The 26,172-nt window shown below is 42.8% G+C and overlaps 1 long non-coding RNA gene across 4 annotated transcripts in view; it reads right to left on the reverse strand.

The window, feature by feature from the left end:
* The window catches only part of LOC146806003 (uncharacterized), a 291,522-nt gene that overhangs the window by 83,073 nt on the left and 182,277 nt on the right, over positions 1 to 26,172 (reverse strand). For all 4 annotated transcript variants that reach the window (XR_014967950.1, XR_014967951.1, XR_014967948.1 and 1 more), the window contains one exon: positions 21,100 to 21,163. This is a non-coding gene — a long non-coding RNA (uncharacterized LOC146806003). The remainder of the gene's footprint in view (positions 1 to 21,099; positions 21,164 to 26,172) is intronic.

A 26,172-nucleotide genomic window follows, 5' to 3' on the forward strand; every position in this document is an offset into this window, starting at 1 on the left:
CTGGCTATACATAAATTAAATGCTCATCATTCCTATGGTGGTCTCAGTCTTCCCTCCATTGAACATTATACCATTGCCTTGCATTTATCACAGCTCTCATACATGCTCCAAGATAATTTAAATACACCACATTGGGTCCATGTTGAGCGACATCTTCTCTCTGCAACAAATGGTCTTGCAGTTTTATATGGATCTGGTTCAAGCCGAATAGATCCACGTAACCCCATATTGTCTGCAATGCGTAAGATATGGCAAAGAGTGCATCGTATCTTGGGCATTAATTCTCGTTTACATGTAAAGGCTCCTATATGGAACAACTCCAGAATACGCATTAAAGGTAGAAGCTTTCTATGGCCTCAATGGAAATCGGCAGGCATTCTCACACTCGACCAAATTCTCCATGACGGGGATCTTAAACCTCTATCACAGTTAACGGATGAATTCAACTTACCTCCGCTGCAGCATGCCAAATACGATCAACTTAGAAAATCTCTTCTCAAAGCTCTTGGTGCCACACCTTGGTCATTATCTATATCACCAATAGTGTTTTATTTACAAATTTGGGGCAAACAGAAAGGTGTCATTTCAGGTCTCTACAAAACAATTACATCTCAATTATTTTCACACCCATTATCCTGCGATCTCCGTCATAAATGGCAAACACGTTTACAGACTTCTTTTTCAGATATGGAATGGATGAATATACTAGATGGTTTGGATAAGGGAGCTCGAGAAGCTCGTTTAAAGTTTTGCTTATTTAAAATTCTACATGACTGGCATTGGTCTCCGGTTAGATTATATAAGGCAGGCTTGTTACCACATTCAAATTGTTGGAGATGTAATGCTTCTGGATGTGATATTGTTCATATTCTTTGCACGTGTCCATTGGTTAAACATTATTGGTCTTACATAGGTCAGACCTTACATCAGTCTATCTCACTGCAGTTACCCCTCTCCACAGCTAATATTATATTACATGATTTCAGAAATGTTCCCACTCTTTCTAAACCACAATCTCGTTTCCTACATACCGCGCTTGCAACTGCTAAAATCTGTATATTAAGACAATGGAAATCTTCCACTCCACCATCTCAAGAGTCCTGGTTATCTGCTATGATTCAAAATGCTTCGCACGAAAGGATTATATATAATATTCAAGATCAACTAGAGTTATTTTCACAGATATGGAATCCTTTTTTACTTTAACATGTTTGTATTTGTTATCATTTCGTTTTTAAAACTTGATTGTGTATGCTTTTTCACTCTTTCCTTTATATATTGTTATATATATTTATTGTCCTAGATAGCATAATATTAAATATTGTTTTATATATGAATTTACTTTTTAATCGCTATCATATGATCCTTACCCTTATTACTTGTATTTGAGTTTTCTTGTTTTTGTTTAATGATTCTGAAATGCTAATAAAAAATTTCAACACAAAAAAAAATGTCCTGTTGTAGAAGGAACTGCTTTTTGAAGGTTTTCAAAACAGAGTAGAATGGTATAATCCACATCATGTTTAATTTCCTGTTCAAGGTAGACTTGGCGGCGTTGAGGCTTGGATCGAGACATTCTAAGCAGCAGTCCATTGTTATTATTGACCTCTGCAAAGGTTCAACATAGCAGCAATGTAGTTAGACTGTATTAGAGAATAAAGAATAATGACGCAAGATTTATGGATTGTTCATTTGTATTGTTTAGTCATTGTGCTAAGGAGTGCAGCACTTTATGTACCTTTGCTAGAATTATTTACTCACTTCGCAAGGTTTAGTGGTTTTATACAAGTTACTCAAAATGCTCAGAGTGCCTTGTATGTGAAAACCCAGTAGTGCCACTCATGGCATCAGGTCATCATTATTTCATTATTGATTTGTCAGAAGCAACAGCCCTCTCAGGTGGTCTGGCCTGATGCTGAGCTAGAGCGAGCATGGATTGTTATTTGGAATTTGAATAGACTTGCAGGGAAATAGCATTTCTGCTGTGACCCATGTCAAGGAGACATGATATTTGCCTGAGGTGTGGGCTGCCTGAAGGAGTGCATTAGATATTTAACCAATTTTTAGCCTTCGAGACATGATGTCATTTTGAAGTAAGCAGTGTTTCATTCTCTCAGTTGCTGTATTTTTCTGCTGTGACGCAGTATAAGGGGCATTTCTTACACATGAACACCCAGAGACATGCTGTGTGTGTACAACTTGTTTTATGTCGTTTGCTATGACACTAGGTACTTCTACAAGCATTTGTAATATACAATTTAGATAGACAATCACAAAATATATAGATTTTTCAACAGTGCACCTCCTACAATTCGGTCAAGATTTTTTAAGGCGGATCCTACCCCTAGTTGAGCATAGTTTATACTGCCGCAAGTTCTACAGCAATGTATCACGCTACTACTTGTCAATCAATATTCTATCCATAGCTTCAAGGAACATATTAAAGGAGGACTGCATAAGATTTGTATTATGCATTTGTGGAAGTCAATCCATTTCTTTTAAACTCTTTATACTTCAACGCTTTAGTTTTGTGAACTAAAACACTTCCAGAACAAAAGAAATAAAAGGTAAGGTGTGCTTCAGGAAAAAATAACTTCCTTTCTGTTAGACCTGTCAGCCTTAGGGTGGTCTTCCCCCAACCCTTTTAAATCACATTCACCCTTTGCTAGTCTTCTTTTTGCTGGCCTTAGCACTGCGAACTTTACCACTGCTACCCAGTGATAAAAAGATTGTGCTCACTCTCTAAAACCATAGTTACATTGGTGTATACCCAATTGCATATTTAATTTACTTATACACTCCTTGTAAAGTAGTATACCATATACCGAGGGCCTCTAAATAAAATTCTACTACTGGGCTCACACAACTTATTGTTACTTAATATTGTAACTTATTACTTAAGTAGCACCTTACAACATGTCCCAGATCTGCTGTTGCAGCCTGAATTCAGTTTTAAACTGCAATGTCGACATGGCATTAAAGCCCTTTGCCAAGCCTTAAAGTCCCTTTTTATTCCATATACCTCATCCCTAAGGTAGGCCCAAGTACCCCATAGGGCAGGGTGCTGTGTAATTGAAAGGTTTGACATGTACCTTTAGGTTTTACATGTCCTGGTGGTGAAAAAACCCCAAATTCGTTCATCACTACTGTGAGGCCTACTCTTCCCATTTGATAACATTGGAGATTCTTTATTGCATGTTATAAGCAGTAATTTTCATTTGGGAGCAGGTAGATATGTCATCTTTGGTGTATTTGGAATTGTGGTGAAATCAGCTGCTGTGACCAGCTGTGCACTCTGCAAGATCGCTTTGGTGTAACTGAAGGGAATGCTTTGCTGCCTGTAGCCTGCCGAGAACCCTCAGAGGCCAGCCCTGCTGTTGACCCTTCACCTTCACCTGAACCCAGTACTACCATAGTGACTCCAAGGGCTAGGTTGTTGGACTTCTGTTCAGACCTGGACCCAGCCTGAGTTGGTTTCGAACCTCAAAGAAATGTTCTACCAGCCCTGGAGCCTAGGTTGTGGGGCTAGAGTTGCCCAGTTGACCAAATCTTAAAAATGAGGGCAGATATATTTATTTAAACCCTGCTCTAAGATGCAGGAGGACACCGGCTTCTCCTGCTACATTCTTCTCTGCAGCAACAAATCCATTTCAGCAGTCCGTCTACAAAGGGTATTCGGCCTCTTGGAACTTTTTATGCTACGACCCACCTTCTCTTCCCTCTGTAGATTTTTGAATTCCATTTCAGAGGCTAAGACCAAAAGCAGAAATCTTCACCACCGGTTTGACCCAAGGCTATCCGACATTCACGCTACCTCCTTGGAAATCTCCTGCAGTTTTGCCCCACTGAACTTTTCTTTCTCAGATAATTTTTCTCTGAATATTTTTTAAGACTGAAGGCGAGCACTGACTGGGCCCTATCCACTTTAGACTTATTCGATTTTTGTTCTTTTGGTGCCAAACAGTATATTAACATTTAATCTATATTTCTAAATTGGTTTGGAATTTTTCTTGTGTTTTTTTTTTTGCTTTAAAACTGTATATGTGCTGCAGAAATACCTTATACATTGCCTCTAAGTTCAGCTTGGCTGCTTTTTGTGCCAAGTTACCAAGGTTAAGCACTGGCTAATTTAGTAACTCTTTGTGGTTCATCCTGCAAGTGATTGTGGCTGTTGCTTGAACAGATCTCACACCCCAGTGAATCAACACCCCAATTTCTCATCCTTTCTTATTTAAATTTAGTTGCATTAAGACCAGGGAAAGATCAAGGAAACAGATAAGCAAATCAAAGCTAGCCATCAGTCAGTTACAGACAAGTCTATGTCTAAAGTGAAGTACCCGAGTTATGAGTTACACAGTAGTGTGGGAGTACAAGCACAGTGCCACGCAGTATCACCGTTTCATTACCTTGCAATTAAAATGTAAACCTCAGGGAATGGGAATCAACTGTTTGAATTTAATGCTCATATTTAACACCTTGTGTAGGACAAAACTGTGATGAGTTTATATGCTGGCAATGTATTTCTTAATTTCATTAGCTAACACTAGATCTCACTTTCCTCTCTTTAATTAAGGGCTTTGAATTGGTAAGGACAGATTTTTTTACTTACTCTCTTTATTTATATTTTAGCATTGGTGGTTGATTATTCGCCCATTGGTAGTTTGCGGGTGCCATGGAAAATCATCTGGTAAAGTTGTCTGCCATAGAGTTGTAGGATGAATAATATTAAGACACCAAGGGTCCTCTTTGGAATGAGTAATTCCATATTTCCATGCGTTTCCACTATTTGAGATTTTGCCTGATTTGAGCAAATATAATCTCCATAAAGAAACAACTTGGGTGCGCATTGAATCCTTGGACCTTGCCATTTCTGTTCCACCAATAGCAGGAATTTCTAGCTACATCCGCATTAAAGGGCAATTCACAATCAGACTCCTAAAATGACCTTTTCAAAATGCATTTTAACATGTTTGGTTCGAGTTGCCATTTGTATTTGAATTAGTGACTCTGATAATGTTTGATTTGCTATGGTGAAAAAGTTGTGGGATTGACCTGCAGCTTGGAGTTGTAACTGCCTGAAGAACTGAATGCAACTTGTGAAACACAATCAAACCTAATGCACTGCTCTCCAGAAATGAATTAGAAAGACCATGAAACATGGGACCAGGGATTACCAGTGTTAACAGCTGTGCCAAGTGCCATTCATCTCTCGTTGCACTGATGCCTTTAGTGCCTGTTCCCTGCAGCACCACATTTAAATTTAACGTCAAGCAAATAGTTCCTTGTCTCTCTGCAACACAATTCATCGGTCATGGAGTTCGAGACATCGGAGGCAGATATCTTTGCCTCAGGCTGTAAAAAGCTGGGACCAGAGAGAGTTTTTTTACCAGGAATACACGCGACAGAACCTTCACCAATAGGATTACAATAATTGACATCAATTAAGTTCCATATTAACTGCTTGATTATCAAAACAATGCAACATAGACAAAGGTGTATTTGAGATACCAGCTAAATTATGGTGCTGACTTTGAACGTTCTTAAATGTAATACTTGCCTCAATTATAGTGAGTGGGCAAAGCAAGCAAGCAGGCCTCTCCTGTGGGGTTATCTCCTCCTGGGAATTATTTTTTGAGTATATGGTCAAATAGTGCATTTTAAACCACAATCTTTGCATACATTTTCTAAAAAGTCTTAGGCTCTGAAAGGGCACTAATTACTTTTGCAAATCCTCCCATGGGGTGCCAAGCTAACTGTTCCTGACACTCCACAGGAGTTGACCTCATTTTTCCAAAATGCACTTTGGATATCACCACATTTCCAACAATAGCACCATTGTGCCAGGGCTTGCGTTTTACTATAGAAATCCCAATATACCAGTGCCAGAATGTTTCAATTTATGCCATCCATATACCCCAAGTGACACCGTGTCAAAAAGTACCTCAGTATATCAGACCTAGCTCCCGTAACACTTATTCTTATTCATTCTCATTCACTTGGAGTCACTCATTTTCACTCATTAAAATTCACCCATACTTACTGACACTTACAATTTCTCACTCACTGCCTGTAACAGACTATCGATCATACGCACATACATTCAGACTTGGTCACACGTACGAACGCTTGCTCTCACATAAACACACCCTCATCCATAAGAATTTTCTACTTACCTTAGTTGCCACCAAACTTCCCATTGCAGCTAATTGTGGTTCATATTGTATTACACTGATAGTGAATACTACAATATTGTTAACAGAAAATAGACAGAAAATAAGAGGAAATGAGTTCTTGGCACTGATTTTGTTCCTTCTGAAATCAGGAGTCGCAAGTGCAGTGCCAGGGATTACACGGGGCAAACCAGGGGTCACAGCAGTGGCCCCAGGCAATCCCTAAATGATGCCCATGAGCACTCCACACATTCCACAGGACCTGAGGTCCAGCAGGAGGAGAAAACAGGCACAGACATCTGAGAGCAATCCCGGGTAGCTTCTTCTCGATGTTTCCCAATCCTCCCAGAGCCTGCAGGTGAAGTGTGTTCCTGCCTGGTGGGGATTTGGGCATGAGAGGCTGGGCAACACTTTAAGCAAACCTGTAGCTGATGGGACAAATTGATACAGTTGCAAGTTTAGGGGTCTCAAAGACAATTTCAGAGGTTGCAGGGAGCAAAACAGCAATGGCAATTTCGACCCCTGGCAAACCCCAAATGACATTAATAATTAAGAGTTGCCATGGATACAGCAGTCTTTCCACAGTCTAACGTAGGGTCAAGGATTCTGCTCACATGGCTAAAAATGACAGCCTGCTAGTAAATGGGCCCTCTCTGCTGCAATAGGGCTGAACAGCAGTGAGCAAGTAGTCACAGCTTTCCTTTTGACAGATTGTTGTTTGAAGAGACTGGCATCATGTTGCCCATTGATCATCAGAGTAGTTATATCTGTACCTGAGTGGCTGTGACTATTTACGAGCAGCTTTATAGCCGCATGTTGCCTGCTGCCCATGACACTGGCAAGGCCCATCCTGATCAGGGCAACCATGGAATTCCAAGCTCTCCTGCCCTATCTCCCTGGCCAAGACTAGCCAAGGTGACCACAACTCTCTAAGTTCTGCATTGTATTCTACGCCCTCAGCATGCAGAGCTTGCCACTACTAAACCTGGCCTCATGGTAAGACAAAATGCATAATTGTTACTTTTGCTGATGCTGATTCAAACACTGTCTAAGCCAAATATATGAATATATAGGCTGAGTACAGAACACTGAGAGTTGAATTTCAATGTGTGTGCGCATATTAATTTATATTCCGTCAGATCATCCTTGACCAGACTCATGTCAAGATCGACTCTTCCAGGATGAAGAGTGGCTTGGAAGGTAAACATGGGGGGCCCGATTCACAGAACTAACTTACGACAAAATCCTAAACTTACTACCATTTTCGTATTCACAGAAGGCACTTACTCATTTTGGTATTCACAGAAGACACTTACTCACTTAGGTATTCACAGAAGTTAGGAGTCCTAACTTTACTACTACTAAACTGAGAAAAATCCTAATTTTAAGGCTTTTGGTATTCACAGAAGGCATTTAGGAGTCCTAAAGTTAGGAGTCCTAAATTTACTACTACTAAATTGACAAAAATCCTAATTTTAAGACTTTCGGTATTCACAGAAGGCATTTAGGAGTGCTAAAGGTAGGAGTCCTAACTAATCTACTACTAAACTGAGAAAAATTCTAATTTTAAGGCTTTTGGTATTCACAGAAGGCATTTAGGAGTCCTAAAGTTAGGAGTCCTAACTTTCCTACTACTAAATTGAGAAAAATCCTACTTTTAAGACTTTCGGTATTCACAGAAGGCATTTAGGAGTCCAACAAATTTATTAAAAAAGCAACTTAGCTCAGTAAGCAAAAAACAGGGAATGGCTTATACTACTTTGGCTTTTCAACAAAATATTTCACTCACACTTGTAGGAATTTTAAAGATTCATTTTATTTTCCAATATTAATTTGCTGAAAACACTTTAAGTAAAGGTTAAGCTGTACTTTAACTATATTGGGTAGCCATTCCAAATGTAACTGCATTATTTTATGTTCAGGGCATATTTTGTAACTTTTATTTCATTTTTACAAATGTTTCACACATTAGTGAGTGAAAGAGACTGTGGGACATCTATGATGCGTTTAAAGGAGGGAGAGGCTTGCATCTGTTACAAAATAATAAATAGAATACACATTTTCGCGTTGGCCGGTTGCAACTTGCAGTTCACTAATTGCAGTTTTCCTTAAATCACCACTTACAGCTTAACATAAGTGTGAAGTCTTGCATAGGACACCATTTTTAAATAAGCTTTTTCTGCTATCATTTGCTGGCAGTGTGTTTCTCATTTCTTTTATGGCCCATTTATGACAGCTAATAGTCAGTCAGTCAAAATTACTTTATTCGGTTTCATAACAAAAACCATAAAAGCATATAAATATATACAATATAAATAACATTTAGCATTACACACTACAAATGAGTTAAAAAGGCATACAAGGTACTGGTTACAATTCATGAATTACCCAAATAATGATTATGTCCAAGAAATTTTCTTCCTTAATCTCATTGAGATTGCTAGAAATTTGGCAATATTAAAGATCTCCCACGTTGATCCCAGCAATTGTAAATATAAAAGGGCAGGTTTAACTTGCCTAAAACCTTTCTCCTTAATAAGGGGGATAATATGTTTTTTACGAATGGGAGACAAGTGTTTACAAAAGAAGATAAAGTGCACTGTATCTTTAAGGGAAAATCCGTCACAAGAACAGATTCCCAAGTCCTTCTCCCTTGACCACCCTGGGGAATCGGTGAGCAAAAGATGAAATTTGTTCAGTCTGAACCTGGTAAGTAAAAAACGATGATTCATGTTGTTAACAATGACCAGGTAGGGTTCGATACTGTTTGAGGTGATTAATAACTGATGAGCCCTGACTGAAGGTTTAAGTAGCTCCTTATCTTCTCTTTCTAAAGTTATCCGTTTTTTGTGTTCAACTTTCACCCATTTTAAGTCCCCCTTACTTAGACTGCCAGGTACATCAAATAGTTCTGGACGACCTAGTTCTCTGGATAAATTCTTAACATAGTTTATCCAGGGGATGGAAGTGCCATACTCAAGAGATAAACAATCCTTTAAGATCGCGTGGTTTAATTCCAAATCAGGGTTTAGCCAGGTTGTAATCCATTTTAACATGGGAGCTAGAGCAATACGGTCCACGAGGTGATCTAACCCGCATTCCTGATGAGCAATAAAGGCAGGGGTTGACTGAGGTAGAGATAAAATAGATTTTAAAAATTTATCCTCAACTATTTGAAGAATTTAATTCCCCATAAATCAGCCCCGTACGTTGCTATAGAAAGACATTTAGCAACATAAATGTTCAAAATGGCCTGCATGGGCTTCACCCCCAATTTGCGGGCAAAGTCTAATACAGCTAAGGTGGACCTAACAAAAATGTTACGCTTAGCCGCCAATTGCGGAGACCAATTAAGACTATCATCAAAGATAACCCCCAAATAGGGAAATCTGCTAACGCGGGATAAAACATGCCCTTCGCAATACAAGCTCTTAGCTTTTTTTGCTTTACACCCCATAATCATAACATGAGATTTGGAAAAATTCACACTGAGATCAAGTGCTTTCATAAAATTTGCAAATGAGTCCAGCAAACGTTGCAGACCCACAGGAGTACGTGCTAGCAAGGCGGCATCATCGGCATATAGTAATGCCGGAATGGAAAATTTGCCAGCTCTAGGAATGTCCTTGCACGATTTGGTCAAAACAGCACCTAAATCATTGATATATAAAGTAAAAAGCAGGGGGGCTAAAATACAGCCCTGTCTAACACCATTCGAAATTCCAATCCTACTAGTACAGTTACCCAGGCGGTCATATCTAACGGTGGCGGTGAGATCCCTATGTAAATCAGCCAGGAAAAATACAATGTTTTCATCAATGCCACACTTAAGAAGCAGATCCCATAGCTTTGACCGGTTTACTCGGTCAAAGGCCGAGGACAGGTCCATGAAGGCAAGATATAATTTCCCTTTTTTGGCAATAGTGTATTTGCCTATTAGTAAATATAGGTTCAGACTTTGATCTATAGTACCTCGGCCTGCTCTGAACCCATATTGTAGGCAAGAAAGGGTCTCATTATCCTCCAACCACGCAGTTAATTTCCCCAAAACTACACGCCCTAGGACTTTGACTGCAGAATCGATAAGGGAGATGGGGCGGTAACAACTGGGATCCCCCCTGCAACCTTTTTTAAAAATAGGTATAATCACGGATTCAGACCAAGTATCCGGGATGCCTGAAACACAGATCCTATTAAAAACATTCATTAAAACCACAGACCAAGTCTCAAGGTCAGTTTTTATAAAGATCAACCGGAACACCATCCGGGCCCGGGGCTTTGTTGCTTGTCATCTTTTCAATGGCCTCGACTACCTCGGTCTTAGTAACCGATAAAGTATATAGATTTACAAAGGAGGAGGACGGGGACTGTGCCCCATTTCTAACCCCTTCATAGACTGACTTAAAATGGGTACACCACAGATCTTCCCCTATGCCGCAATCTAATTGGCCGTTGCAAGCGTCGCTAAAATAGGGTTTGTTCACCACAGACCAGAACTTTGCACTATTTCTAAGAACATCCACGGAAGCTAGTTCCACCCAAGCCTCCTCTCTAATCTCTCGCTTTCTAGTTTTCAAGGCTTTATCATAATCTTTCCTCAGCATAGCAATGATCGGCCTGTTGATAGGTTTACAACGTAAAGCAGCCTTCAGCCTTCTGTTTGCCAGAGAGCAGTTACTATCAAACCATCCCAGGTCGATATTATCATTACCCTTAGCTGGGCAGCTGAGATCAGCAGAGATTTGTGAACAAATTGCTGAGTAAGCCTCTAGTACTTCATTATTGCCGGCATCCGGGTTCAAACAAGTATTTATCTCGGAACCCACCTTCCTTTTTAAATTAGAATGGAAGTCCTCCGGAATTATTTTGTTCCATCTAATCCTGCGGTTCTGGTCAGAGGGGCGGATATTGGATTTATCCGTCCTGCCCGAAGTTTTAGTGGGGATGATAAGAGTTTCTGAGAAACTAAGGACCACAGGGTTATGGTCACTGAAGTGTGACATATTATCCAATCAAGGGAGGGGGGAGTTAGAAGAGATAGTCATCCATTCATCTTCCAAGGTATATGTCGTAAATCAAGGGGGAATGGATCACTTGTAACCAAAAAATGACGGTTCGTGAGTCTGAGTGTGAAAATATTAACACCTGGATAGGTGTCAATGAGAACCCTCAATAGCGTATTTTTGAGTGGTATGGGCGGTTCTGGGCGGTTTATCTTGATTCTCCGCCTTATCAATACGCATCAGCATTATCATTGGGTCTCTTTTGTCATGCTGCCTCCACCTGGAGGGAACCACTGTTTCTTGGTAGTGATCAGAAATAATTGTGAAAAAAGTGATAATAGTGAGGTTAAAAATGTCGTACCCACACTACCTTGAAGAAATAACGATTTATTCTGGTGGGCGTGTGGGGAGACTATTAAAAAAGAGAAGTGGTGCTACAGGTTAGATTATGTAACCTAAGCACTGTGGGTGTCCATATCAAAAGGTCGACATGTTTCTGCCCGTTCAGTGCCCCTGGAGGGGGTCGTGGGGCATTCTTCAGGACCTATTAGTGTGAGCTGTTGTTGTACAGTTCAAGTGTTTGAAAAAAGCTGTCTTCAGACAGTGTGATAGATAGCTACGTCTCAGAAAATACTGTTACATTGGGACGCATCCGTTTTGCGGCGTTGCCGTGGCAGCGTCACTATCTTGCCTCAGTTCCGGGCAATGCACGACTTGTGCTGACGCTGCCCGACATTCTCCCTGAACAGAGTGCTCAAAATGAGCATCACCTTGTACAGCTGAGCCTAATGGATCAAAAGTCTGACAAGTGTCAGGACAGCCGTGGATATTAAAGTCACCCGAAATTATAATAAAACAGTCATTATGGTTAGCGTCTTTGTAGGCCGCCAAAAAGCGTGTTAAAGCTAAGAGATGATCCGTTGTGGTGACTCTTTCAAAAGAATTATAAAAGTTTACGATTAAAAGAACGCCTCCTTCTGACAAGGAAATTTCTACAGCCAAACTGTTCCGTGAACCTGTGTCTATTTGGATCTGTTGACCTGATATACTAGCGGAGATTAAAGTAACCAGCCCACCCTTTGCCCTCCCAGCATTTGAGGGTACAGCTGGAACAAAAAAACTCCTGTAGCCATCAACGAACAAGGTGTTCTCTGTATCCCAGGTTTCTTGTAGACTAATGATATGTCCTGAACCTATAAGTGCCCGCCAAGCTGGGTCATCAATTTTATTTTTCAGCCCGGCTATGTTCCAACTGACCAATCTAAATAAATTGCCCAATGAACCAAAAGTAGATACGTCAAGACTGTTATCTGATGGCTGCAATATATTTTCATCACAGCCAGTTGCCCCGCTAACTAGGGTATTACACTCAGCCAATGTCCCTAGTCATTCGTTATCATTTAGATTTGAGAGAGCATCAAATCTATTAGAAATAGGGACAGCATAGTTGTTTAAGCTTGTACCTCTAGAGGGGTCACACAGTGGCGGCCCAGCTTGAGAAGGAGGATAAAAAAAGCCCAAAGGAAGAACATTAACAAAATCCGTCTGGATTCTCACTGACCCCGCCTGTTTCAGTATATCCTCAACCAACCTTGGAGATCTGAAACTTACAACAATACAATCGCCTGTCAGACTCTTATTTGTTCTACCCACCCAAGTAACCCTTCTGATCATCATAAAATTGTTAGCAAGATGTTGTCCCAAAACAGTTTTTCTGGATAAGAAGTGGATGGCCTTGTTTTTAAGAGAAGTCCAATGTTCTCTTGTATCCCCTACCAGTTTTGGGACATTAGCTAAAATAATGGTGTATGGACAGGCCTCAACGGGTAGATGCAGGGAGTCCCTCTTGTCATAGTTAGCTAAAGAACCGGGGCCCCTTTCAATATTTTGAGAGCCTGAGACCAGCGTTTGAGTTGTACTCATAGGATTTAAAACTAAAGGTAGTGGGTTTACGCCAGAAACCAAGGACGAACCATGATGTACTGGTTGTTGGGGTACAGTGATTATGGTATCCAGCAGATTATTAACCGTGGCAGTAACAGAGTTAAGAGAGTTAATTGCTCCAGTACTAGGACCAGGAAGAGAAACCTTAGGAGTAAAGTGTGACTCAATTATATTCAGCCGCTCCTCAATGCGCCTTAGGGTGACCAGTAACGGAGCAGTAAATGATTTAAGGTGCTCATCGAGAATGTTTATGAGCTCTAACATAGATTTTTCGCTGTTTCTAAAGGCAAAACTACCCAAAGCTGATTTAGTGCTATCATTCCCTGCCGCTCCCAGGTTCTTACTAACCGAGGAAGGAACCTCGGTAGTGGTTTTATTCAAACCAGGAGCGGGATTGTTAGCCTTAGATAGTTTTGCCGGTTTTCTATTACCCTGTGGGTTGTCCTTCGCCTTCCTTTTCCCCGTGACAGTTTTACCCCCACCAACAGTCAGATTAGACCTGATTCTTAATTGTCTGGTACGAACTACAGGAGAGGTTTGAGCAGGACTCACTAAGGTAGGAGGAGATATCATAATTGTAGGACTAACATTAATGCAAGAGCCATTCCTATTCTCAAGTATATGCACATCATCCTCAAGAGTGTTATTTGATGAACAAACTACAGCGGGTGATAAAGGTACAGGTAATCTAATGGGGTCCAATGATAGTCTTCGTTCGACCGAAGCGATCTCTTTTACAATGGCAGATTCTGCCTGTTTTAAATAACTATCCAAGGTCCCCATAGCCGCAACCCTTGAGCATGCCTTAGATGACCCTTTCGACATTCTTCCACCGAGCAGCACAAAGCACGAACCAACCGACTAGTGATCACCTGTATTGTTCGCAGGAAAAAGGAACACTCCAACAGTCACTTTACAAGGGGCAGTCCCAACCCAGCCTCTATCGGCCTCTGAGGGCCTAAGAGAGCCCGCCCTTTGCCCGGGCTTAGCCCGGCGCCGCCCGCGCGCGTCCCGCTTCCCGCTTCCCAAAGTACATCTGCCCATTTCCCTCCCAAGCACCCTCTCTTCTCCTGTGGGTCTGTTTTTCAAGGTCCATGTGACCACATTTATGCTATTGCTGTCTCTGACTAATTTTTGGCTGAAGATGCATACACTGCAGACACTGTGTCGTGGGGTGTGTTAAACACAGTACATGTCAGAGGTAATGATCCTGCTGCAAGTTCATTTTTAAATATCATTTAAATAATATATCCTTCCACACATTTGCTTGCTTCACATTTAAAGGACCATCACCATGGTTCTGGAAGATAAGCATGTTTCAAATTCTGTACATGACCCACTGTTCTTTCTTACGGTCAAACAGACCTTCCTGCCATTAAAGTGTCACCAGGAACCCAAGAGCTGATTTACAGTGATATGAGTATCACCAGGTGTGACTTCCTCATGTAGTACTCCTGGCTGGCACATGAATGTCTGGAGTATACTAGGAGTTACTCCTTGAGTACTCCTGTTTTACTACTGAAATTCAGAAGTATTACAACCATAATCCAAGGCAAGCTGTGAATTGAGCCATATGTTGTATATTTTGCTGCAAAAACAGCTCCAGCGACAATTAATACACACAGCGTTGCCCTTTAATCATGCTGGGTGAAGGCTTAATATAAGGTGCAGTTTTGTTATCTTTGGTCAAATGTTAAAACTACCACCTGTGTCATACATGTATATCTTATTTCCCTGTATTTTCTCAGATTCTTTGTTGACATAACCATACTTTAAACCCGTATTCTAAATGCAGTCTCTCTATTTGACTATAAAGTGGATTAATTTTACCTGCATATCTCTACTTGCTTCCCAAAGTTACTTTTCAATTTTCTGCTGCTGAATCACATAGGTTGCTCATATATATGTGGAATTACATTTTGCTAAATGTTTGCTTTGTGTGGTGGGTTTATATGGTGACAATGTATAATTGTTATTAACTAATCCTGCACATCACTTTCAGCTCTTTAATGGATATGTTCAGGTAAGAACATATTTTTATTACTAAACTCTTTTTGCTTATACATTTTTGCATTGGTGGTTGACTTTAGTGGCAGTGATTTCTTTCTAAGATCCACTTGTTTTCTCTACTCAAGATAATACCTGCTTGGAGCAAATGAAATGTCCAGAAGAAATGACTAGGGCAGCAATACTTCCATGGACCTTGTCACAATTTTCTAATTTCAAAGGGCAAATTGTCATGAGTCTTCTTATATGTCCATTTCAAAATGATTTTTTCATATGTTTGCTTTGAATTGACATTTTTGTTTTCCTTGAAATTTTACCTCCAAGTAGGCCTGTTTGGTGGTCATCTTCATTGTCAGTATTATTAGTGTAAACATTAACACACATGGCAATTGTACTTAGGGGTATATTCACAAGAACGTGTGCTAAACATCACCCAAAAATGTTAACGTTACTTTACACATCGCGGCCTATCGCGGTAAAATAACCCATGTCAACGTGGAATTCACAACAAGGCGGTACCATGCGATAGTGTGCCGAAACCGCGGACAATGTCCGTGATACACCCACATCGATGGAGTTAAAACACAAACCACAACACAAAAAAACCTGCGATGGGCCAAAGCGCGATAAGAAAACAGTGACAACCAGCGCGAGGGCAGTAATACTCACTAATGTGGGAAAAAGCACAAGAACAGCATACGGAAAATGCCACAGAAAAAAATACATAAACTGTGGAGTACCACGGAAGCGCCCTGACCGACTGCAGAAGACAACATGTACCCCACAACATCCAAGCACCGTGGAAGAACAGAACCGACAGGCACACCACATGAAAGAGACCAGTGGCAGACAAATAAGAGCCGCAGGAGTGACTCGCCCACCGTGGGGCATACACATATAATCATAAGTGCACCTCGACATTGACAACATCCCGGTATAAACAGCAACACCTCCACAACAGAACACAGGACACAACTGGTTACGCAAATGTGCACAACATGGCAAATCACATCTGAAACTGCAGGAAAATGTAACATGACAATGTACAAGTACAACCTGTAACCTGCAAATATGTTTTAATCACACATGCAGTGCAATTGGACATCTTGTATTGTCCCATGATTGCCATGGACGGCCACAATGCGATGTGCTCATGAGAAGTAAGTGTCAATGATGGAGGTCCTACGGCCATTCCTGCCGCAGCTGCAATGGGATGTGGGCCAATTGCCCCATCATCACCATCATCGTCCGGTACCTTTGGAGCTGGGATCCATGGGGCATTGGTGCGAACACAGATGTTGTGCCTCACACAACATGCAACGATCATCTTGCACATGATGTCCGGGCTGTACAGGAGCTTTCCACCTGTGCCGTCCAGGCACCTGAAACGTGACTTCAACACACCAAATGTGCATTCTAAGATGCCCCTGGTGTGTATGTGGGCCGCATTGTACTGCCTTTGGGCAGGTGAGTCCGGGTCTCGGAGGGGTGTCATCATCCAAGGGCAGAGTGCATATCCTTGATCACCTGTGACAGTGCAGGGAGAAAAGAGTCAATACTTAGTTTGGCATTATGTGATGGCAGGCCCACTAATCCAGTGACGCCTGTGATGGATGTGTGTGGGGTGAGTGCAAGCCAGCCCTCAGGGAGTAGCTGGTGCTGGGAACAACTCCAACAGTCATCAGGCACTCAGAAATGCAATGTCAGCACAACAAGGGGGAATGACTCGAAGCGCACAGGGCCAGTGGCCCCGGATGCACAGACGCCGGCATGGGCCCACTGCCACAGGACGCTGACCTGCTGGAGACTGGGGTAGGGTCATGAGGGCAGAGCAGGGCAGAGCAGGGTCTCGCATGTGTCATAGATGCCTTCCGCAGAGTGTCACAGGGGAGAATTGGAGGTCTATCCCCAGAGCATGATGCAGAGGCCAAGTCTGTACCTGCCTGTTGCTGATGACAACCCCCAGGTCACAGGCTCAGACACCAACATTGTTCCGCCGGAGGATGATGGTCACTCATGGTGCACTGGGTTAGTGGCACCACGTGTCACCAGGTTGCATTGAACAGGGTTAGTGGCACCACGTGTTGCCAGCTTGCGTTGAACAGGGTTAGTGGCACCACGTGTTGTAGGCCTGTGAGATAGAATTATGCCTCACTGATCGAAGGGAGTCTGGTCCTGTGGCAGCTGCCATGGACTTGGGGTCACTGCCATTCAGGACATACTGGGCCGAAGAGGACGCCGGTGAAGCATGTGAATAAGTTAGGAGTGATATGGGCCAGCATCGGGGGGGCCAGCGATGGTCTGCGGAGGCTGCAGAAGTCACAGGACTGGGGCTTGAAACTTCCACCGGCATGTGGCGGGCCCTCTTTGACACATGACTGTGTCGGCAGGTGAGCAGTGTGGCCCTGGTGCGCTGGGGCGGGCAGGCCTGGTCTGTACATCAGCGTCCTGGGGTCCAGCAGGCACACAGGGTCACAGACCCCTCTGCTTAGGGCGTCAGCCTTGTGGCAGGCCGTGCAGTGCATACTGTCAGTGACATTGGCCTTCCCGGGAGTGAACCACGCTCTTTGCAACCAGGTTTTTGACCACACCCCTGTGCTGCCCTGGCGTACTCAGAGCCAACCCACTATGCTCACGCACACAAGGGGGGAACGCAGAGTGCAACACTTCCACTATCTGACCCACGGCCTGGGGTGACATAATTGCGTCCACTGCTCACTACTCTCCCGTCACCAGCAGTTGTGGTCTGCATGGACATGTCTGTGGTTTGCATACCCACATACGTCCACATATGTCCTGCACATCCACGCCTCACTTCTCATTGTGTACATTCCCATTCATGGGTCACTTGCATCCTCGCACATGGCTGCATTAAGCATCTCCACACATTCAGTTGTTGTGTGGCTGTGGTGCCATGATATGTCTGTATTGGGTGCAGGGGTAGCCCGGGATGACCATGGAGTGGTATTGTCGTGTCTGGTAGGTGGTGTAGTTTGACATGTTGTATGTTGTTTGGTCACGTGTGCATTCCCACAGTTGTGCATTGTGTGGTAGTGGGTTTGGGGTGTGTGATGTGTTGATTTGGTACTTACCAATGAGCAGTCCAGTTCCATATGTGCCCTCCTAGAAGCGCTGGTTGATGATGGACTGTTGGAAGTTTCAGGAATCATGCACTCTGCCTGGCTAGTTGGCGACGACATTGGTGAAGTGTCCCCAGTGGCCCACTATTGCCTGCACATTGATGGAACATGTGTGCTTTCTGGTGCAGTAGTGGTGTGCAGTATCCCAAGGGGGCACAAGTGGGGCATGTGTGCAGTCAATTGCCCCCAACACTGCCGGGAATCCAGCTATGGCGTAGAAACCTTGCTTTGTCTTCAGCTGTTCCTGCACAGTGTTGTAGAAGTGAAGGTACTAGGGTATGAAGCTGAGGATTGCATCCAGGACAGGTGTGATGAACTTTGATAGGGCTGGCTGAGAAATACCTCCTACTCTTGGAGTTGTTGGCTGGAAGGTACCAGAGGCCAACAGGTGCAGCACAGCCAGCAGCTTTGTCTGCGGAGGGATGTTGGTTCTCCACTGTGTTGGGACCGTCAGCCTGATGGGCGATGTGGGTAATGATGCGGAGGATGGTTGTCCTTTTGAGCCTGTAGTGGGCAATGACTTCCTCGGGTGTTAGGTCTGTGAAAGTGGTGCATTTCAGTAGGTCTGCTGTCTTACTCTGCGCTGCCTCCGTGGTGGTCCGCAGGGGGTGGGTCCGGGTCCCGGGGTGGTGGCAGTCCTGGGGGTGGTGACGGTGGGTGTTGTGTTACAGAAAACAAATGATGGACGGAATTCTGACAATGCAAACATTCTCCCCCAGTCAAAAGATCTGGGTTAAATCCATTGTTCTTTTGCCCACTACGCCACCGAAGTTTGGCTCCAGCCACATGCAAATCAGTCTTGACCCTATCCTCATGGGAACAGTCCAGACCGAACTGCCAGGCCAGGTCCTCCCTGGACCGGAAACAAGCATCCTGGGAGCGGTTTCAGGGTATGTCACCCTTCTTCAGCCAGACTAGCTTGAATCCAGTGGCGCAGTGAGCAAGGGACCCACGCCTGGGCATACCCATTCCACTTACAGCGAAAAGTGTTACAGCAAACAAATGATGGACGGAATGCTGACAATGCAAACATTCTCCCCCAGTCAAACGATCTGGATTAAATCCATCGTTCTTTTGCCCACTACGCCACCCAAATTTGGACCCAGCCATATGCAAATCAGTCTTGACCCTGTGCCCCATGGGAACAGCCCAGACCGAACTGCCAGGCCAGGTCCTCCCTGGACTGGAAACAAGCATCCTGGGACTGGTTTCAGGGTAAGTCACCCTTCTTCAGGCAGGCTAGCTTGAATCCAGTGACGCAGTGAGCAAGGTACCCACGTCTGGGCATACTCATCCCACTTTGGGCGAAAAGTGTTACAGCAAACAAATGATGGATGGAATGCTGACAATGCAAACATTCTCCCCCAGTCAAAAGATCTGGGTAAAATCCATCGTTCTTTTTCCCACTACGCCACCCCAGTTTGGACCCAGCCAAATGCAAATCAGTCTTGACCCTGTGCCCCATGGGAACAGTCCAGACCGAATTGCCAGGCCAGGTGCTCCCTGGACCGGAAACAAGCATCCTGGGACTTGTTTCAGGGTATGTCACCCTTCTTCAGCCAGGCTAGCTTGAATCCCGTTGCGGTGGGTGTTGTGGCCCTGTTGGGGCTCCGAGCTGCATGATGAGTAGCTCCATGGTGTTGTTTGTTCTTCAGGTGTGGCTGTGTGCGGGGCTCCGTTGCCTACTGCAGGTGGTCGTCCGTCTTTACATCTGCTTGAAGCAGGTGTTAAATACCTGCAGCTACCGTGGCTTGGTTATCGCCTGGTTTTGGCTCGCTTCTCGGATCTGGCAGTTCGTTGTGAAAGTGGTGTTGTGGTTTTTTTGTGTGTTTTTGCACGGGAATGCCTACTCTGCATCTCATTAGGGTTAGTTGGTGGTGTCCACAGTGGAGATAAGTTATCGCTGGAAAACTGGTGATGTCTGCAGTTTGCACCAGCTTGTGAATGGGGTGTTAGATCTATCACTACTTAACTTGGATAAACCTAAAGTTTGTCAGGTATATCGAGAGGGTCAAAGGAAAAAATATTTATTGACCACTAGGTTTCTCATCCCCTTATTCTCAATGTTAAACAACAAAATACGAAAAACTAGGGTCAGAACTACTAGCTCGTGACAAAGCTAGTGACTACTTCAGCAAATAAAAATAAATATGAATATGAATCCCATCAGCCACCTAGATAGTAACCATCATCATTTGGGATTTGGTGTCCCTTGCTATAAACCCCATGGTTATCGGGGCAATAGCACCAATGGACAACATCAGTATAGGATATAGTATCAACCAAAGTTCTCAATGATGTGATTTAGTTAGTAATGGTGGTGAAAAAAAGCAGTGCAATGAAAAAGTGAAAATCATTAAAATCATCTACTAGAACAGATATGGTGCTTTATTGGTTCTGTTCAAGTGACGAAATAAAATAAAAACAGTGCAGGAGCTGTTTTGAAAGAATAACTGCTCAAGTCCAGTTAGAAAAAAGGGGTCTACATGTTTCAGCCTATCGATCAGACGGTGATCAGGCTTTCGTCAGGACCTATGAACTTCGCTACTGCTCTTTATTACTGTGCAAACCCCATAGTGAAAACACAATAGATATGGAAATAATACAACCTACTTTGGTTGCGAATTTCTTCACAAAACACTCTATATAAATTCATCAAGAGTGTTGATCCATTTCCTAAAAGTAAAGAGAAACATTAAATGCCAATCGTAGTCAAACACTCATGCTTTTTCAATAATGACTAGTGTGCTCAATCATATTTAAGACTCCAAGTACAATCAAGTGTTCTAACAGTGTTGGCTGTATAGATAAAGAACACGAAAAAAAAACGCTTACCCGATCATGTACGGGAGCTCTCCTCCCCTCACCTGGCATCCGCTCAGAGAAATGAGGCCCCGCTCTATATGAAAATAAACGGGTGTGTCACATGTTGGAAAAGCCAACCAGTGTATTAACAATAACCAACAAACAAAACAAACGCACATTTTTCATACCAATTGGTAGGGAAAAAGAAAGAGAAAACATCAGAAGATTGTGACAAAAAGCCTATCTCCATTTTTGATGCGTTAAGGTGGAGATAAATCAGATAAGTTCTTGTGAATATGCATCACAGTGTTTACATATTTTGTTTGCAAAGTAGTTCACTACTTCAAGCAAAATTGAGACATAAGGAGAAAAATTGGCTTCGCACCTGTGTTTCCTGAATTTTAGTCTACATTTTTTGATTTGCACCACCAGTAAACAATGTGCTGTAATTTGAATAACCATGAAAAATATACGGCCAGGGATGTCCAGCCCTGGCTGTGTTAATACTTGATGGAGAAAAACTATACATGCCGGTACCATCACCACAATGAACTCCAAAACCCAATGCGGACAGGTGATAATGTGCCAGTCGTGCTTCCTCCTCTGTAAATGTTGGAGTCTTGTGTCTGAAAACTGAAGGGGAAGAGACAGTAGATTTACAATTTAGAGTGCAGGTAAATGGGAGCAATGGGCCTGTGCGTGGCAGGGGTTGGAGGAAGTGGAGTGGGGAGGTTGTCTGAGGGCAGATCAGAGAAATATATTTGTATCCAATAAGGGTACAGCTTCACCCAACTATTAAACTCAGTGTTTACTTTGGAAAAAATAAGTGCCAGTGCCCGCGTCAGGAGGCAACTGAAGCTTGCAACACTTATTGCCACTGCCAGCGCTGCCAGTAACGGCCCCAAAACAACTTTCTAACCATTTCACACCTATAAGTGTTGCAGTTAAGAATATTCTCTGACCCCAGTGCTATAAGAATGGCTTGGGCAGCAGGTATTAGTCTGTACTGTATATTGAATGAATCAACAACTGCTGTTGTCCTCATCTCAAAATTAGCTATAGAGCTCCACCATGTGGCAAACTGTCAATAGTTCCAGCGTTGAAACCACTGCCCATATTAAGCACTGATTAAACTGGGTGAAGGCAAAATAGAATCTATATACCTTTTGAATATTGCAGTCTTATCTTAGGACAAGCGTTTGATATTTTGTGGCATAAAAATCCTCAAGCAGAGATAAACCACTGAGCATACCAGTCAATCTGTGGATAGTTTATTCCTAAAGAAACTAGAACCTAATCAATTTATGAATTGGAAATGTTATTTCCATTGTAGCTAAAACAGAGTTGGCCCATTTGATATCCAGAAAATTCCAAACTAGAATTGTTATTTTTCTTTTAGGCCTGGGTTCAATCAGAAACAATGTGGGTATCTGCACGCCTCTGGCCTGGCGGTTTGCAGTCCAGGGAAGTGGTGGGCAGCCCAACCCAGCTTTTTTCTATATATGGATAAGAAATCTCTCCATGTCCTTGGATCATCTGCAGAGCACATCTTTTTTTTGAAAAGCAACTAAGCTATGCAAGCGGAAAAAAAATAGTAGCCTTTACTATTTCTCATGAAGTATGTCACCCATAAGAACATGTACTTTTAAAGGTTCATTTTATTATCCAATTTTCAAATACTGGGATCACTTACATTAAGTGTCATGCTGTCTACTTGGAGATAGACGTAGGAAAGGGCGATAATGCCACATAGCTGTTATATGTTTTCATCCCTCATGGGAGGGGGAGACCTCTTGTCTATCTTCTGGAATGCAGGGATGCAGATTTGTATGTATCAGGCTCTCCGATGCTATTTTTTTGAGTATCTCATGTATAGACTGTGTCATTCAACCCTATTCTAACATGTAAAGACTGCACTGTAATGGGTTAATAAAATGAAAATTAAAGATTTTTCATTTTGTTTGAAGTGTGATGCTGAAATGTAACTTTATTGGGTAGCCATTATGAAACTGAATGTTTTATTGTGTACCCAGTGCATATTGTGTCATTTGTAATTTCATCTTGCAAATGTTTTACACTCTAGTAATGAAAGAGACTTTGTGACCTCTATTCTGTGTTTAAATGAGTGTGAGGCTTGCGCTGATTATAAAATAATAAACACAATACATATTTTTCACATTGGCGGATTGCAACTTGCCGCAAGACTAATTGCTGTTTTGCCTGAATCCCCACTCACATCTTAACACATACTTAAAATGTTGCACGGGGCAACACCCTCATTAGCTCTGCCTGCTCTCATTTGCTGGCATATATGCAATGTGTTTCTCATTGATTTTAAGACTCATCCTATGACAGCTCTTGCTCCTTTTCCCCAACAAGTTCCTGCTAACTGTTCTCCCAGGCATCCTTTCTTCTGCCCTTTTTACTTAGGAAATCTCCTGCATGTCAATTTGTCAAGGTTCATGTGATCAGGATAACGTAACTGCTATCTCTGAATATTTTTTATTTGGTAATGCATACACAGCACGCAATGTGTAGTGGGATGTGTTAAACACAGCACTCTACTATAAGCTTCAACCCACAGATACATTTCGGTTAATGTTGATTGGTAATGCTTCTTCTGCTTGAATGTATAAATCATTTACATTGTTGCCCAATTGGTTCATGATATCTCACTTAAAACAGGTCAGTTGTAATAACCATTATGAAAGTTCATTTAAATTTAATTCCAAGACTATTCCTGCAATACTACTGAAATTCTGGAATGCTAAAAAACATACATCACAACAAAATGTTTGTGAATCAGGTCATATATGTAATTTATTCCTGAGGAAACATTGCACACACATATTCCAGAGACAATAAATATGCACAGTCTTCGAAGCTTAATAAAGTTTTGTTAGAAATGGGGTCTCCAGTTGGCAGATGTATGCACCCCACCCAAGTAGAGAATACCACTCTAGTTAGGTCAGTCAAATGCACTCCCTAAATTAACAAGTGCTCACCCTCTGGTAGCTTGGCACCGAGCAGACAGACTTAACTTAAGAGGCAATGAGTAAAGTATTTGTGCAACACTTATTACTGTTAAACAGTGAAATACACCACAATAAAATATTCCACACCTTGTTAGAAAAATAGAGCTTAATGTATTGAACAACACAAGACCAAAATAGAATGAATATAACCTTCTTTATGAATTTTTAAAGATTATCTTGAAAGCAAGTGCTTAAAAGTAATTACTTGAGGTCACGGTGGACCAGTCAAATCTGAAAACACAAGCCAACCGCAATGGAGTGAGGGACGGATAAAGAAGTCGCTCAGGTCCCGCTGAAACTTTACCTTCTCAGACAACAAGCGTTAATGGAGAGGAAAGGCTGCGAGGCATGAAGTAGGTGATTCATCAGCCTCAAACTGTGCAACCGTGTCCCTGCATGGTCATCGAGCTTCGGCAGTGAAGGTCAAGCGTCATAATCGAGCCGCACTTCAGCTATGCATAGTTCTGTCCGGAATACATCATGTTGGAGTGCCAACCCGGGGACCCTCCACTGTTTCTCCACCCCACCCACCCTTGGTATGTGGAGCTTCAGGAGCAACGGGGAGTCATCCGACAGGATTTGTGAAAGATGCTGTATAGGGTCAAATCCATGGAGTCATACTGGGCGTAAGGAGCCAATAGTCAAAGCGGGTCCAGGTGTTATGTTGTGCTGAGTAGTATGTGTAGGCAGGCTGCGAGTGGCACTTTTGGCACCAGGCGTTGACCAGATTATGTGTTGTGCTAAAGTCCCACAAAGTCCGCTGGGATCGTGGTTTACTACTGAGGATGTCTGCAGTACTGTCACATCTGTGGTCGTTTAGTAGATTAAATTCTCCCCCACACAAATGTAATCTACCTCCTCCAAATCTATCTGGACCTGTAGACTATGATAGAATTCCGGGCTATCTGTGTTCAGCGCATATATGTTAATTAGACGTATGGTATACCCCAGCAGTCGACCTGTCACCATCAAGTAGCGGCCTGCGCTGACTGCAGATAATTAGAATGGCACTTGCTTGTGTATAAGTATAGAGACTCCCCTGCCATATGTATTATAGCCTGCAAAGTAACAGTGAGTTCCCCATGGGTAGCAAAAGTGGGCAATGGTGTGGGGGCCGGGTGCGTTTCTTGTAACAAGGCAATGTCATCCTGGTGTCTCTGCAAGTAGTGCAACAGCTGCTTTCCCGTGCGTGTGTTGTTTAAGCCCATATATTGCAGGTCGTTAGTGAAATGTCCACAAAGAGGTGGATCTTAACAAATGTGGCCATTAAGCATCCATGTAAGGAAATGCGTTGTTGTTAAAAAAAAAGGTGTGGTATAAGCAGTAACCTTAACAGCAAGCTTTTGCCAAACTACCCATAACTCAACATGCGTTTCCCCTCCCAACCCCCACCCATCCCCAATTCCATTTTGACATGGAAATTCCACCCCACAACATTCCTGCAATCATCAACAAATGCAGAAAACAATACCCAATCAGTGATGTGTGATTCACACTTGAGGGGTGGCAACACTACACCATCCCCCACCTCCTGCAGAAACAGAAGTTGCTGATACAATTTTCAATTTGCCATATTCTAAGACATGAATCAGTAACCGGATCATAAGGATACATGCAAAAAAAAAAACATATCTATAGCAAATACATGGTCCAGCTACATTCAGGTCAAGACCAAGGAAGTCTGCCGGTGGAAAAAAGGTCAACACTGGCACCCGAAATATCATCAGGTGGTGATCTCAGGGGTGAGTCATTCTGGTGTGCAGCAGGGGGTTCAGAGAACTTGCGGCAAAGTTCCTGTACTGCCACTGGTGTGTCAAAAAGCTGCGGCTTGCCCTCAACCTCGACCTGCAGGCGGGCCGTGTACACCATCCCATAGCGGAGGCACAGATTGGGTAGTTTGGTCTTGACACCTGCAAACTTGCGACCCATGTCCTGGACCATTGCGGTGAAATCTGGATTGAGAGAGAAAGTGGAGCCTTGCCAGTTGAGTGGTTTTTTTTTCTACCCATGCGCAAGGCGGTGTCTCGGTCCCAGAAATTTAGCTAACGGGCAGTGAGTGGTATTGGCG

The sequence above is a fragment of the Triturus cristatus genome, chromosome 8 (genome assembly GCF_964204655.1).
Source record: "Triturus cristatus chromosome 8, aTriCri1.1, whole genome shotgun sequence".
Taxonomy (NCBI): Eukaryota; Metazoa; Chordata; class Amphibia; order Caudata; family Salamandridae; genus Triturus; species Triturus cristatus.